Here is a 16,526-nt window from a genome sequence, read left to right on the forward strand (position 1 = left end):
GGCTGCGTGGTGTGAGCACCCCAGGGCTTTGCCATTCCTGAGGATTGATCCTGGAACGTCTCTAGCGGTGTTCCTGGGAATAGTGGCATCAGCTCCTGCCACTGCTGATTGTTCCCAAGGTGTGTGCCCAGCCCAGTGGAGCCTGCAGAGCAGGTCCTGTGTGCTCAGAGACAGAAATGAGTGCCAGGGCTGCACTGATCACAGAGAGAGCATTGCTATCCCGACAGGAGCACACTCCTTCCCCATTCTTAGTTCCTGGAGGGATGCTGCTGCTGGAACAGCAGGTGAGAAAAAACTAGAGGGAAATATCAGACTCTTGTTGAAAAAAAAGGGCAAAAGACAGAAGTTGGTTTGCCATAGGTTTCACTCTGAAAAGTCTGAAATAGAATGTATTTTTCAGCATGTTAGGACTAATAAGAACATTTAGTTATTTATACAGAAGAGCTAAGAGTGGTTCTCAAAGAATAAACACTAAATTACCATAATTCTTCCTTCTTTACAACAAAATGCATAAAGGAGCTCTAAGAGCCCAGGAGAAAACACCAAGAAAATTTTTTTAGCTCAAATGAAAGCAAGTTTGGTTTTTTTTTTTTTTTCTCAAGCAAAGTTTTCAAAGAAAATACTATTTAATATTTAGGCCTTAAAAAGCAAATGCATTCCTTTGTCATAGTCAGTTCAGCATACCAACAGCAGTCAGCTTTGACTGTGAAAATGTCCACTCTGGGTTACATTAGGGCTTTTGTTTTGGGGTACAGTGTTGTAGGGCCAGAGTGTAACTGGACTTTTGTCTAAGGGGTGGCTCTAATGAAGGAATTTATCTTCAGCCCTAGAGCTGGTTTTATTTAACACAGTCCAGCATTTCTCTCAGTGTTTGTCTTCTCTTCTGTTGCTGCCCCAGTGGAAGGGAACCTGCAGGCCCTGGGCACTTGTGGCTGTCAGTGCCATCCTTGTTCCTGTGTCCACGTGGATCCATGGCAAGGCTGCCAAGGCAGCAGGCTGCTTGTGTTGAGTGCTAGAGGAGAGCAGGGAATGGAGATTATTGGTGAGGGGTCAGAGTTCTCTAATGAGCACCTTGGTGGAAGGGATGCTTTCAGCCAGTGGTGGAGGAATCCACATTAACTTCTTCACCTGGTGCTGTCCACAAGGACACAGACAGATGAGGCTACTTTGAAAGGTAACCAAGATCTTATATTGTCTCTTTTTTTTGAGTAATCCCTTGATGTGTTGGAGAAAAGGAGACTGGGAATATAATGTGTTTTAATTCAGTGAGTGTTGTACAAGAGGAGCAGATTATGACCTGATTTGACTTAAATATGCACAAATGTTCATCATTTCCCTGATAGGCATTAGTCCAACCATTACACAATATGTTGAGTTGAGGGTGGGAGAATGTATAGTATGAATTCAGGTTAAATAAGAGCATATTCTATCACTATTTTTGTTTCTACAGCTCCAAGCACAATGAGTATTGGAGCTGCCCTCATTAGTATCATTGCAATAGGAATGAAAATAAAATTAATAAAAGAATTTCAAAGTAGAAGGAATAAAGAAACAACAAACTTGCAGAATGTTAAATTACTTTTTGTTTTCATTATATTTTTTAAATGCACAATAAGCTGAAGGTATTTGAGTCTTTTAATCATAAAGCATTGTCAAGACAACTGGGTCAATGTGTATCTTTGATGACTGCCTTTAATTGGGGAGGGAGGGCGAATCAAGAAACTCTCTCCTTCAGGAGTACAGACAATAGTACAAGCAGAATAGTTAAAATATCTTAAATTGATTTTTTTTCTCTGTTAAAGAGACATTAGACTGGCTTCTTCAGCACTGTGCAGGCTTGAAGAGAATAACAGGAACTAATTTAAATTCTGAGTGCATCCCTGTCTGTGTAACCAGCTTGTTGTTGTACTCTGCAGAATTGTTCGATGTGGATTAATATTGTTGACTAAATTTAAAGAGTGCAGGAAGGGGAAGATTGAACTTTGCTGGGGTCTGGATTTTCTCTTGTTTCTTGAAAGGAGGGCAATAGATGCAGATTATTTGTGCATAGAAAAAAAAAAATTAAAAAAAAACAACAAAACCACTGACTATTTGCTAGGGGCAGAGAGAGGGCACAATTTACTTTAAGTAGTATCTCCACATTTAGCTACTGGAGGAGCAAGTGCTTGGGAAAAACCACATGGTGCTCAAAGCTCTCTCCTCCTATTAAAATAAAATAAATCTGTCTGTGCTCAGCAGTCAAGATGGAACATTAATTAATGCAATGCTGAAATCACTAGGAACAAAACTGAAATTAATCCCTTAAATATGCTATTTTTATTCCAAGACTTCAGCTTCTCTTCCCAACCTGGATGTATGTGTTTCTCTGCAAAAGTGGAGCAAATGTATAAACGTTGACAGCATGAAGAGCTGTCTGTAATGCTCTGTCTCTCCAGGGGACAGGAGAGCATCCCTTGCTATCCAAATGAGCCTTCAGGAAGAGCTGTTTCACCCACACTGCTGATGGAGCACTTGCCCAACAAGCAGCCACAGCTGGGTTTTGTTTATGAGTTGGGGAAACTTCTCCAAGTTTGGCAAGGCAGGGAAAGAGATGGACCTGGGTGATTCTAAAGTAAATAGACCACAAAGTGTAGGTGGGACTTCAGGAGCACTAGGCATATCTGCTAATTATTTTAATTTCTTATTGCTCACTGGAGCCAGATCAATTAAGAGGAGAAGGTGATAGTAATTACTGTCTGCGATGTAGACAATCTAATTCCTTGTGGGTTGCAGGGAAGGGGGGGATAGTCAGTGAAACCCAAGGCACCCCGAAGGAAAAGCCTTTGTGCAGTGTCTAATTAGTCTGTGGAACTCACTGACACACTGTATTTTGGGGAGGTTCCAAAAGCTGTTTGGCCAGAGCAGCTGGGACAAGGCAGATGAGCAGGTAGAGGCAGGTGAGCTGCTGGAGCCTGGATTCCTGCTGCCACATCCCTTGGAGCTGCCTTCCCCAGGGCTGTGCTGTGGCAGCAGTGCTGCCCATGCCTGGCTCTTCTGGGGACTCGTTCCCATGCCTGGGAATTTGGCAGGAGCTGAGCTCACACTGCTGCTCTCCTTGGTGCAGGTACTTACACAGCTTTTTCTGCAATTTGTTGATAAAAGTTCTCCAGATCTCTGTCTTTCTGGCAAGGTCAGCTGAGTGGGCTCAAAGTTTCTGGAGGGGAGCACAGACACACTAAGATTCTTTAATACTGGCTGTGAGAAATGAGGCTAAAGCACCAAAAAGCCATAAATCCAGGGAAAGGCATCATCTCCTGGGCTGGTAAATCTGCAGATTTTGTTAAGTGGTCATGAGGACGGTTGTTGGATTATTCCATGACTACCACCAGCAGACTCTTTTGAACTTTGTTCCAAATTGAATGTTTAGAAAGAGTATCACAAATGTGATAAGAAGGAAGATGACTGTAGAGCTGTGCTCCTCTATGACAATTTCTGTTACTCCTTATTATTCCTTGTAATTCCTTGTAAATCAAAAAGAGGGAGAAGACATGAGCCAGTAATGTTGTACAGGCCATAAAACCAGTGCCCTGATGGCCTCTCTCCAGCAGGAAAGCCTTCCATAAAATAAAAATCCCAAAATACAATTTTTAGCCCTCAGCTTCTTTTATTTACTTTTGGAGTCCCATCTTTTCATTCCTGCAGCTGCAGTATTACTTTTGTGTCTGCTAACTCCAGTTCACATGTTTTGTGCTCTGCTGGAAGGAGTGAGAAGTAATTTGTTTTGAAAAGCAAAGCAATGTAAATGTGTCACCTCTAGCTTGTCTCAGAGCTGATCTGTACTGTGGCAACCACGAGACCTTGAGAATTGCTTTGGGTTTTGGTGCTTCCCATGTCAAATCTGATTCTTTCTCATTCTCTCCTCAACTTAGCTGTTCCTACAGGTTTTTCTCCTCCTCCATGGGGCTCAGGCTGTGCCAGTTCTGCAGCCACCTCTGGTTGCTGCAGATGTGGTTTTGTTACAGATGGGTCTGACGAAACTCTGGGGCCGAGCAATGTTTCTTCAGCACCGTTACTGTAAGGATCATTTCAACACCCTAAATTACCTTTTGACTTGTTGATGGACCAGGGATCTGTGAATTTGGGGCAAATCTCTGTAGATCAGTGGGCAGGGCTGTCCCTGCTTTGTTTTGTGGGTGACTGCAGTTGTTCCTCATTGACTGTGGCAATATTTTTCCTAGGCTTGCTGTTCAGCAGCATTTTCCCCTGCACTTTCTTCGTTCTATTTCACAGCTGCTTCCAACAGAAAACTTTCTCTGTTATGTGTCTTGCCAAACTGAAATCCTGTCCTGTTGCCATTTCCATGTGTGGTGCCATGGAGGAAAGACAGACTTTCATCTCCTGCACTGTCTTGGAAGGAAAGAAGACCAGGCTAATGGTCATTTAATGAGCTCTTCCCAGCAGATGCTAATGTGCCCAGAAATAACGTGGCACAAACACAGCTTTAATGAATGAAGAATGTGGAACAGGCTTTATTATAATTTTCAATTTGCTTTTGAGTTGAGCAAGCTGCATGAATACCCAAAGACATTTCTCTCTATTTGTCAACAGATGAATGCCCTCCGAATTGTTAAGGGCAACATTTTGTGAGCAGAGAGATGTTAGCCCCAGGCGTCTTGGCTAAATTGCAATTTGGGTAATTCAGTTTCACCTGCCTGAATTCCCCCTGCAGTTTCTGTTGGATGTGGAGCTCTTGCCTGCTCCTGCCCTGCACTGCTGTGCAGTCATACCATCCTCTATTAAACAGCTGCTGCCCATAAGTAGCTGGAACATTTTGGGATCCTCTGGGATGAATAGCTCTGTATAAATATAAAATGATACCATTACCATGTTTGAAGTAAGATTTAATATAAACAAACGATTGTTTCAGTAGATGGTGCTCAGCTGAGTTACAGCAGCTCGGGGCTCTGGGGAAGCAGTGGAGTACCAGCAGTCCTCCCCTCATAGCACTCTGTGTGTGAGGTTTTTCAGAGAAGGGAGGAAGGAGAGAAAGCTTTTTCCTCTTTGCAGCTGAAGAAGAGAATTATGCCTCTGAGGCAGTGGAGCTGAGTGAGCCAGCTGCTGCTTCCCAGAGCAGAGCCCACACACTTGGGCTAAACCATCTCTTTCCCACTGCCAGAAGGGAAGGGGTGTGGGTAAAGGGATGTGTTTTCTGTGCCTTTGGGGAGAGGCTCATTGCCACCCTCTCAGTGTCCAGGGGGATAGAGTTTGGACATGGGAGAGCATAGCTGGTTAACAGTCTCTGTACAAAGTTATAAAGTGCATTTTCCAGCCTGTGCTGTAAGTCCTGGACAGGAATCATTTCCATGGATGCTCTCATAGGTCGGTTTTATAGCTGCTATTGAGTTCTCACCCAGCACAGTGGCAGGAATGACCCTGTGGTTACCTTCCAGACACCAGCTTCTCTGGTTTCTTGAAACATGTCTTCCCACAAAAGTTCAAAATGTCACTCACTTTACAGTAATGAGAGGAAATTGTGTTGTAATCTCTGGACAAGGATTTGCTTAATGCACACAGCCAGTCAGGCTGGACAGCACCCAGGCTTTGCAAACTAAACATTCTTTTCAATAAACATCCTTTTTGCTCACAGCACACTTGGTTTAATATAGCAGGTGCCATTAAACATGTGCCATTTAGTGACAGAATCATTAATATTTTTTATGGATTTTTTTATAATTCCACAGTCCAAGCATTAGTGAGGATGCAAATTCCGTCACTAATGCCAAAGTTATTAAGACACTGAGCTGCACGTCGAATAAATAGGTCATTCCTAGGTATCACAGGGAAAAGAGAAAGTGCTGATAAAGGGCCGGGTCAGTGGAGATGGAGGAAGCTGTTCTGCAGTGGCACAGCCACGTGTGCCCTGTGCCCCAGGGATGGGAGTGCTGCAGTCAAACCTCCTGCACCTTGTGTCTGTGGAACAGATGCAGTGAGATTCTGGAGCTCCTGCTGGAACCGACTCTGGACTCATTACCCAGAGGGTTGGAGAGGCTCCCTTGCAAGCATGTAGCCTGTGCAGCCTCACTAAGGTACTTTTATTGAATAAATGCAGTATTTAAAAGATGACTCTCTGTGTTTCCGAGGGAAACCTCTTCTTCACACAGCTCCTTTTTTGTTGCTTACAGGAACTCCGGGAGGATCTCTAGATTTACCATCTCATTATCGCCTTCGTGGGGATGCTTCTTTTCTATTAGTGTTTTCATGTTGCCTGGCTGAAAAATGAGAAATAAGTACATAGAGACCCCTGAACAAAAGAAACCATGAGATGGATCCTCAGCTCAAGTCCAGTGTTTAACTGTGGTTGTAATCAGGGGAGCTGTGCTGAGTGACAGGAGCAGTGATGCTGGGCAGGACTCGGGGTGGCTGCTGTGGCTGTCATTGACTCTGAAAAGCTCCTGTTTCTGAATGTCTGAATGGAGCATGAAGTGCTCTGCAAGGTGCACGCTGCTTCCTGGATTGCTGAGCAGCCTGTCCATAATACTGAGTTGTTGGCTAACAGAGGTTCAGAGCAAAACTTTGCAGTTCAGTGGCCAAAAGCAGCTTTCTTGGGAAGCTCCTGCAGGCAGTCCCTGCCCTGTTTTTCAGAGGGGAGTGCTGCAGTCCCTTGGTGTTGGTCTCCAAAGGGGTGATGCAGGCAGAGCCCCATTCTCCAGTGTGTGCTTGGTGCAGACAGAGATGCTCCTTCTGTGGGTGACTCACCAGCTTCCAGGTGAGCTTGTCTTTCCCTGTTACAGAGGAGCACAGATGTGTCTGCAGTGGATGGAAATGCTCCCAGAGGGCATTACAACATTTCCATCCATGGCCTCTTGCCTTGTCTTTATTGCCAGCATGACTTCTGCTAGTGCTGATGCTTTTAAGAATCCTGAATGCTTTATGTACTGGGGTTTTATGTGATTTGTCACTGGGAGGTCACAGTCTTTTTCATCTAATTATTTTCTACTGGTAATTACTACTATTATTTTATGCTTACTGTTTTATGATGCCACATAGGGACAGAGTCCTACTGTGCTAAGCACAATGCAAACCATAATAAGGAAATGGTGCCCACATAAAAAAAAATTGCTAATGTAGTATGAGCTATGATCCATCATTGGAATAGGCAGGAGGAGGAAGAGAGCTTATGGTGATAATTAAATATGATAGGCAGGATGCAGCCTCCAACTCCCAATTCTGAAACAAGGGCATGCATTTACACCCACAATTATCATGACTGGGCAGCAGCAAGCACTGAAACACCTTTTTACCATTTCAACCAAAATGGGACAGTAGTTGTCAGTTTGATGACTCAAAAAAGTAAAAATCTGTGCTGTAAAAAATGAAAGAGAAAGATTGTTTAGGGTTCAGCTTTAAGAATGGGCTTTTTGAACAGTCAGTAGTTAAATAAGGGAGAGTATCTGAGATTTATCTGCAGAGAAAAGCTCAAAGTCATCTCCTACATGGTATATTGCTCATACAGAAAGATGGAACTTGGTAAATGAAAAATAAAGAATCCTTATTAGCCTGTTTGTCATAGATTTCCATAAAATGTAAGTCTGGCTGCAGTTCACCACCGTACCCAAGCAACACATTTAATTTCTGTGTCAGGAAGTACAATTTATTTATAAAGCAGGAACAGGTTGGTAGGGCGTTCCTTAATTTTGCTTTGGAAGGGGTGATGGTAAATTTACCAAGTGTCTCAAATTGAATCAACATTTTATAGGAGTTACAACTGTCATTTTCATAGTGAATAAAGAACTGAGAGAATGAGGGGGGAAAATACCAAGTAATTAGGTGTTGAAATCACCAGCAATGTTTTGCAGACTGAAGGCAGCGCAGTGATTTACGAAGGCGTACAGCTGTAAATATTTTGATGTCTATACATTTGTGTTTATATAGCTATAGATGTGTTCCTCGTTCAGGTAATGCTGCCTTCTCCTCTTTGCATCACTTCAAAGCACCACAGAATGCATCCAGGATGATGTGGGGCTGTGGTTCTCCACCCTGGCTGTCCCATCAGCAGGATCTGTGCTCACACAGGGTGAGTGCCATCATTTTCTGGCTGTGGGGCTGTGGTTCTCCACCCTGGCTGTCCCATCAGCAGTCCCCCTGCAGCCCCCCAGCTTTATTCTCCTCCTGTGTAGTGCAGCTCCTTCCTCTGCCCTCCATGCACCCCGTGATTCAGGAGGTGCCAGGCATGTGACAGTCACCAGGTCTTTCATCTTTGGTCTGATAGGAATGAAATTGAGGGAGAAATAAAGGAGCTTTTCAAACAGAGGGAGAGCAGCCTCTGACTCATTGTCTTCTTGGGGCCTTCCTGAGGATTCCTGTGGACTTCAGGAGATCCAGCACTGCTTTAATCTGGCTGTTTGATTACAGTTCCCAAGGCAAGCCTTTCAACTCCACTTTCTGGCAAACAGAACTTTTCTTGGCCTTTCACTGCAGTGTTCTTTCAGCAGTGTCTTTGCATTGCTTGATATCAGAGCAGGCTGCTTTAAAGAGCCAGAAACCTCATCCTCAAGTTAAAAGGGAATTTCAGATGATTTCACCGGCGCTAAAATTTGGCAGGGTTTCCTGGGCCAGGATAACAAAAGGAATCGATCTGTGCAGTCAATAGGTCGTGTGCCCACCTCTCCCTGCTCAGTGACAGATCCCTCAGAGACAGAGCAGCTCTGGAGAGCTCCAGCCTCACATCCATCCTGCTCCCCAGCCACTGTGCTGGAAAATAGGAACCAGGTGCACTGGGACACAAACACTGCACTGATCTCAGCAGGATGCCAAAGGTCCTCGGAGCTTTTTGCTCTTCTGCCACCTTCAAACAAAGAGATCCCCATTCTTTTTGCCTCTGAACAAGGCTTTCTGTTGATCTTCTGCTTGCTGCTGACAGGGCTGCTGTTCCTCTCGAAGGATTCATCCTACCTTCCCTTCTGCCTGGAGTAATTCCTCACACAGTCTCTTTCCCAAGCCCTTTTGGTTTTAGATTGTCCCCTTCAGCTCCAAACTGGTGTTTCATCACTTGATCCAGTGGCATCAGAGTGAGCAGTTTAGGTGAGGAACGTGTTGCTGAATATCATGTATGGCTGAAAGCTGCTCACATGGATGTTTGCCTTCTGATTGCTTCAGGTTTTGTGTAGCATCTCCAGAGATAAAGAAATGTTCATAAATTGATATTGGGTAATTGTGTGAAATAGACAATTTTGGGAGGAACCTATGAGACAGTGGATAGAAAACATTGCTATTTGATTCTGGTCAAGAAAAAAGCCCTGTTTTCTGTGAGTCTGTTCTGTAATGAAAAGTAGAGCACTGGAAGCATATATCCCCATTTGTCATAGCTAAACAGCTTGCTCTGATGCTTAAGTGTAAGAAACAGGTATGTCATGTACAATAATAGTCTGCATAATTAATTATGATACTTATGGCTGTGAGCATCATTTCAAGAGGAATCAGTGTAAGCAGCATATAACAGTTTGAGAAAGGAGTCAGGATAAATGATTTATCCAGTGCTTTGTACAGAGGAAGGCTTGGACTTTGCTCTGGAGCAGTGAGTGGCATCCAGAGATCCAGCCTTGCCCTTGCTATACCTACAAGGCAAAGGGAGACACAGGTCAGGGCTGTTTGCTCATCTTACCTGGTTTATTAATTTGTCAGCTCAAAGAATCACTCTGGTATGGCACTTGTCCAAGTTACAAGCTAATATGTGGAATTACTTTGAAACCAGTGGGAATACTGCAGTTAGATTAAGTAGGAGAAGCAATTTTCCAGTTGTAGGATTAAATATAGCAGCAGAGCAGTATTTTCAAATCATTTTATTTATTGATGACTTTTTAAAAAGCCCACTCTAAAGTTTAATGGTCATTTTAGTGCTATTAGGTCATCAAGTAGTTAATGGTTTCAAGAATTTTTAAAACTGTTTGAAGGTTTTTAGACTAAATATTGCAGAATATCAGTTAACACGTTGCCTTGCTTTAAAAATGTAACGTTTCCAATGCGTGTTTGACATGCTTGGGGCTACTCCAAGTCTTGATACTCAGAAGGAACCAACTGCAATATTAAGCTTTTAATATTTTATGATGAGATTCAAGCTGTTTACGAGGTGTGTAGGGAAAAGTGGATTGTATTTTGTCACAGTGCACGTTTTTACCCAGAGTTAGGTGCCTGACTGTAATGGGACCAGGTTTAGCTCCTCCCCAACAAAAGGAATATAATGCAGCTCTCAAAAAATTTAAGAATAGATTGCCTGTGTTGGATAAACTGGATTGAAAAATCCAGTTGGGGGAACCATCAGATTTTCAGTTCTGGTCTAGCGAAATGTTGCTCTCTAACCTGCTCCTGTTGTCCCCCATCCTGGAAATGTGCAGGAATTAGACCATCAAGGATGAGATTTGTCCAGTGTCCCTGCATTCAGAGCACTACATGCACTGTGTAAGCTGGATCCCAGAAATGTAAATTCAGTTTATCAAATGCATGTTTTTAAGTCATTTCTGGATATTTTCTTCAGCCTACCTTACAACCTTCCATTCATTTCTCCCCAAGCAAATAAATCCTTTTCATATTTATCTGTATACACTAATTACACATAGTTCTCCTTTTAACCATACTATTTCAGATAATTTGGGTTTACTGTAATAGTTTCTTAGATAATTATTTAGTTGGATGTTAACATCTTTATAAAACAGAAGAATGATGGCTTGATTTTTTTTTTCTTTCCTCCTCTATAACGGGTGACCATTCAAAATGGAACAGCTGTAGTGACTGAGAACTGTTATTATCCAGGGTGTGAATTACAGCAAAAGGACTGTAAAATGCAATAGAGCTTCAGAGTTTGATAGTAAAGATTCATCTCAGATCACCCGAGATTATAAAGGTGGTAAATGACTTCCTTTCTGTGCCTTTCTAATATTTCAAATTTCGTAGTGGCATCACTGTCAAGATCTATTTGACATTCTGTAACGCTTTCTCAAACAACAGCCTGTCTCTTCTCCTGACAGGGAGCATGCTTTGAATGAAAGTTCATTAGTCTATTGAAACATCTCAGTTAATTGCTAAGCCAGTACCCAGAATTGTCAAGTTCATATTTCCATCTGTGCCACAAGCATAGCAATAAAGAATTTTTTTGGACAGGTTAATTTGCCTAAAATACCGTGTAGTCAATCAGAGGAACAAAGTTGTTGATGGGAGCATCTGTCAAAGTGGAGCTTTCATCAGAGCTGTCCCTCTCTGCGAGACGAACATCTCTGGCTTCCACGAGTTGGCAGAAATACAGCAAACAATAACAGCAGCTGCACTAGAATAATGTTATTCCACTGCTAAACACCAAACAGCTGGGTGTTGCATTGGTAAGAATGCTTTATAGTTTAGCTTCTTATGAAAATAAAATCCAGTCATTCAAATATAGCATTGTTTTAATATTTAATTTAGATTGTTTATATTATTTGCATTTTGTTAATTTTACATTTCATATAATTTGCTTGAAAATAGCACTTTCTTGGAAATTGTGTATGTACATGTGCGTGCATAAAGATTCCTAATACGTGGTGTTTTTCTTTAAAAAACAAAACAAAAGCAAATTAAATGTCTGCATAAAAAGCAAATTAAATGTATAAACTGAAATTATTTAAATGAGCTGGGAGCTTGCACTGAGATTTCCAAGGCATGCACTACATGGCCCACAGTGTGCCATTAATTTTCTGACAATCTGAAAGATCATTTAACAATTAAGTTCTGATCTTCTACTGATTTCCCTCATCATCGGTGGTGCACACAGTGACTACGTCCAGTACTTGCTACATGAAACACATCAATGTTAATGGAGAGAAAAATACAATAACTCATTTTACCACAAATAACATTTTCATGCTCTAGGAGATGAGCTTGAAAAGCGAGTAATTCCAGCTAAATCAGTGGATTTAGCCTAGATTTACTGTAGTGTGAAAGAGGGTAAAATTTGACCAGCATCATCCAGAGCTGCAGAGCATTAAAAGCTGAGATGTGATGAGCATTACAGTGTCCAAAATAAGGTTTCATCTGCACCTTTTCACTGCTTCTGAGAAGAATAGATGTTCCTTGAAATCTTTCCTTGGAAGTGTCTCTCTTTGTTGTTGATGACTCTAAATTTGAGGTTCACCCCAAAACAGGGCCTCAAAAAAAAAAAAAAAAGGAAAAAAAATTAATTGCTATCCTCTGCATGGGAGGGAGTTTCTTGACTATTTTGTGGTTTTTATCTTTGTGATACAGTGTGAGGCTTGACCTTGAAAATTAAGAGTACTTAACCATCCAGGAGAGGTGTTGCAGGCTGTTGGTTTGCAGGGCACTTTTAATATCCTCGTGTAGAAGATGGTGGAAGCATTAATACTATTTTGGTCCTTCCTTGAGAAGGCGTCATTCCCCCTGCTGAATAGATTTGCTTTTCCATCATGGCTGGGTTCCCTGGCAGCTTCTGCAGTGAAGTCAAACATATGTGTGTTAGGGAAGAGAGTCTGCTGAGGGGGCAGTGCCACACAGCTCTTCCCTGGGATGCAGAGTCTCTGGTCCTGATGTTCACAGTGGGTGGGAGGGAAGAGAGGACCAGGTGGGCAAAGATAAATTTGAGCAACGTTCGATTCCATCCCCCATCCGTGCTGTCCTGTGGGGAGAAAGACTTGGGAATAAGAAAATCCATCAGTTCTAGAAGAACAGAAGCCTATCAGCTACTTGGTATTCTGTCAGGCTGAGGGGGAGAACGTAGCTTGTCTTATTAATGTCATATCAACATGTCTTATTAATAATGATAGAATCACTCAATACCATTGAAAATGAATATAATATGACCAGCTATGATAAGAGGTCAGGGCACAGAGCAATTCTTTTCTGAATATAGACATCCATATAAATGTATAGATAGGTTTTCTCTTCTTTTTTGAGAGTTTGTGCTCTTAGGAAAGTCAACAGAAGTTTGTAGAAAGCCTCTACTATTTTCTCTGTCCTGAAATGGTGACTTTTGCCCTTAGAATTGCCCTTAGAGTAACTAAATCCAGTGATGTTTTTGGGCCGCTAGCCAATGCAATGACTGAAAGTTTATCTGCTTGCCTCAATTACTATATCTTGTTATTGGAATCAATCTTGTCCTGAGAACCCTTTCCTTATTGAGAATCTTGCCAATAAACCCATGGTTTCATTTACTAGCAGATGGTGGAGTTGGTTTTTTGGTTAGTTTTTGTTTGGTTTCTTTTGCAAATTCACAGCTTAAATGTAGAGCTTTGTAGATGTTCTGGATTTGTACAGAACTTTGCAGCTGTGACTGCAGTGAATCCAGGCTGGGAATACAGGGCTGAAAACCTGGATGTTATTAGGTATCAGGTCATGCCCCAGCTAAAAAGTCAGTAATGTTTATTCAGAATGTTGCTAGAGAAGACCTCATCCCGACAACTTTCTCCTTATTTTAGCACCCATCTTCATAAATCCACTGAGTTGGAAGTGGCTACTTTAAATTTATTTCCTGAAAGAGGGTGGCTCCAGATCATACCTTCTTTTTTTTTTGGTTAGGTTATTTGAACGTTTTGTTTTAAATGAAGGATGAGTTTGAGGCAGTTACAGAATTTTCTGTGTGTCTTGTGTAAATTGAGTTCAGTTACGATTACTCACTTTATTTAAAAGTAGAATAATTGGCCAGCTGTTAATGGCAAACTTCTGAAGAGAGGTCTTGATCCTGTGTTAACTTTACATTCCTGGAGGACAGTTTGTCGTGAAACCAACATGATGTGTTGCTAATGATTACTTCATGGAGTCCATGGGCTCCCTGGGAGCCACTGAGCTGCAGGACCATCTGCTCCTGTTAGTCCATGGCTGCCACTCCCGTGGTCTGACCTGCAGGTGATGTGCAGGCAGTTTGGTGTTGAAAGCTGCAGGTTTGGGCAGGTGTTTGCCCTGGCAGGCTCTCGTCCACAGTGACTGAAGCAATGCTGAAGATGATCAAATCAGAGCAGTTCTGAATTCAAGGGGAATCCAGAAGCAGTTATGGAGGCTCAGTGGGGTTGTGAAGTCTATGATCAGAGCCAGGAACTAGAGAAAGTTAAAGAGAAAACAATTTCCCGGACAACAGGAGTAACGAGTAGAAATGGCTGGAGTCCCCTCTTTGAACCAGCAGTGCAGTCTTAATTAGCTCCTGTGAGCAGATGAAGGGCACGGGGAGCCAGGGCTGGCAGGGCACGGGGTGGTCACAGGACAGGCAGAGGTTAACACAGCCCGGGGCCCGGAGGGGCTGCGAGGTCACCGAGTGACTCGCACACATCACAGGCTGCAGGATTTTACCCCACGGCTCCGCTGCTCCTGGAACTTCTGTGCAGTTGAAATGCTCTTTGCAGACAGGCAGCTCGTCGTGGTTTCAAAGCCATGGGATAGGGAACGTGTTCCTCCTTGTGACCCTTTGTTCCATCTCCTAAGTGCCTTTGCTGTAAAGACAGTCGCACCCTACAGCTTATTTTCTGCCTGCAGTCGTGGCCATTAATTCTGGCTGTTTCTTTGGTGGGTGGAGTTCCTTTGTATTTCTATTTTTGCCTTTTGTTGGTACAGAAACCTTGAACCTGTGCTTGTTTGAAGTTGAGAGATCTCACAAACACCTGCCATGGCAGAACACTTACCTGCTGCTGTTCTGCATATCAGTTGATCGAATAAAACACATTACCTCTTCTGTGAACCGTGATAACCCAACCTAGAAACCATCAGGGCTATGTCAACATCCACAGTGCTTGCATCTTATATTTGCACTAACATTTTAGGTGTGCATGTGTTTTTTCTTCACTTCTGTCTGTGAGTTCAAGCACTTTGTGGCACTATAAGTTATGTCATAGAAGAATGACAGTTTTATTTGCTTTTATTGTCCACTGTGGAAGCATTGCAGGTTTGATTCTAAATTAATCTTTATTGTGTTTTTAAATTTCTTCTTATTCCTTGACATAACCCACTATCTTTCAGACTTAGCTTTGCTGGCTACAATCAATTTATTATTCATAAATTCCCTGTTTTGACAGCAGTAGTCTGGATTCAATTATGCCAAAAGGCCCAGTCATACCAGGCTGCAGTGCTGAAAATGAATTGTTCAATGACACGATCTGTCTTAGCGAACGCTAAGTGATGCTTTGATAATTATATAGACATACGTATGCAGCCAAAAAAAAAATCAAAAAAGCTTTGGGAACATTTTTGTTGCCCCCCATGGAAAGCAGGAGAGAGCAGTGGAGGAAGATAAATTGACAGATTATTAGCTGAGGCATCTTGTAAAGCCAGCCAGGGCCCAGTGCTCCAGCTCTGCTGCCTGCGCCGCTGGAGGCTGGACCGCAGTGCAAGACTGAAGACTGCAGCAGTACATGGAGCAGCAGATAAAATTAACACCATCATTTAGTTTTATTTGTTAGAGTTTTAAGTGAGCTGGAAGATAAAAGTGTTTAAAATAACCCCTCGGAGAGAGGCTGTGCTGGAGAATCCCAGAATCTTCATATTTCCAAGTGACAGAACTGTACCTCGGCTGGTGTTTTCGTGGAGGAAGAGAAGGGAAGAGCACTCCAGGTTATCTTTCAGGCTGACAGGTGAGAGGATTGACTGTAGGAGTTTTGAAGGCTGCACGGGGTGTCTGTCAGGAGACAGCAAGTTTTGCTGACAGCATCAGATTTACACACTTGCATGGGCACGCACGTATCCTGCACACCCAGACAGTGACTAAACGCTGCTCCCTTCCCCAGACTACATTTCCCTTCCAGGGTAAAAGCACTTTCCTGCTGAAATAAGACCCTGCAGACACTGTGGTTTAAAAAAAAAAAACAACACAAAAACAAACAAACAAAAAAATAAACCCCACCAAACAAAAAACAAAGCACCTTTTTTTTGCCCTGAGGTCTTCGTTGTGTCTTTTTTGTGAGGATTAATTTTTGTGGTTAGAGCTTTCCCTGATCAGAGTTGGCCAATAGGATGAAAACAGGTACAGGAGGAAGACAGAGGTCTCCATGCTCATTTGTCATGTGGTCAGGATTTTTTCTGGAGCAAGAGTGGAGTTTTTTGGCATGTGCTGCCTTTTTAACATTGGAAATACTCAGGTTCAGATGCAGGAATCAGCTCTGTGGTGCTCACGAGGGATGGAGGGATTCTTGAGAATCTTGACTCTCCCTTCCCAGCAGTGAAGCAGAGTTGGGAGAATTTTAGAAGAGCCTTTGTGTAAATGTTGGGATCTGTTGTAGGAGAAGCTGGCTTGGTCATGCAGTTGTTTCGGAGTGCCTAAAAATGGGCCAGAAATTGGAACTCTGGGGAGCTGAATTCTCTTGAAGGTCACGTCCTAAGTGTTTCAGGTAACAATTCCCTGTAACACCTTGAGGAGGAAAACTGGCTTTTCATTTCTGAGTCAGCTGATTCACCTCACCACCTTCCACAGACTGCTCAGAAACTGATAATTATGCTCTGCTCTTGTAATTGTATTTTTCATGAGTAGGTACTGAGGCAATGAGGCATTTCAGGAAGTCAATATATCAGTGAAGTTATTTTACACTTGG

At 42.6% G+C, this 16,526-nt stretch overlaps 1 protein-coding gene across 2 annotated transcripts in view; it reads left to right on the forward strand.

Annotated features, from left to right (window-relative positions):
• The window catches only part of CDH4 (cadherin 4), a 420,603-nt gene that overhangs the window by 162,851 nt on the left and 241,226 nt on the right, over positions 1-16,526 (forward strand). The window contains exon 1 of one of the 2 annotated variants that reach the window (XM_088174756.1): positions 1,028-1,174. The exons of the other annotated variant lie outside the window; for it this stretch is intronic. The gene's annotated coding sequence lies outside the window, so the exon portion shown is untranslated. Of the gene's footprint in view, positions 1-1,027; positions 1,175-16,526 lie in introns of those variants that run through there. 2 annotated transcript variants of the gene reach the window in all.

This window comes from Sturnus vulgaris, chromosome 17 (genome assembly GCF_052056855.1).
Source record: "Sturnus vulgaris isolate bStuVul1 chromosome 17, bStuVul1.hap1, whole genome shotgun sequence".
Taxonomy (NCBI): domain Eukaryota; kingdom Metazoa; phylum Chordata; class Aves; order Passeriformes; family Sturnidae; genus Sturnus; species Sturnus vulgaris.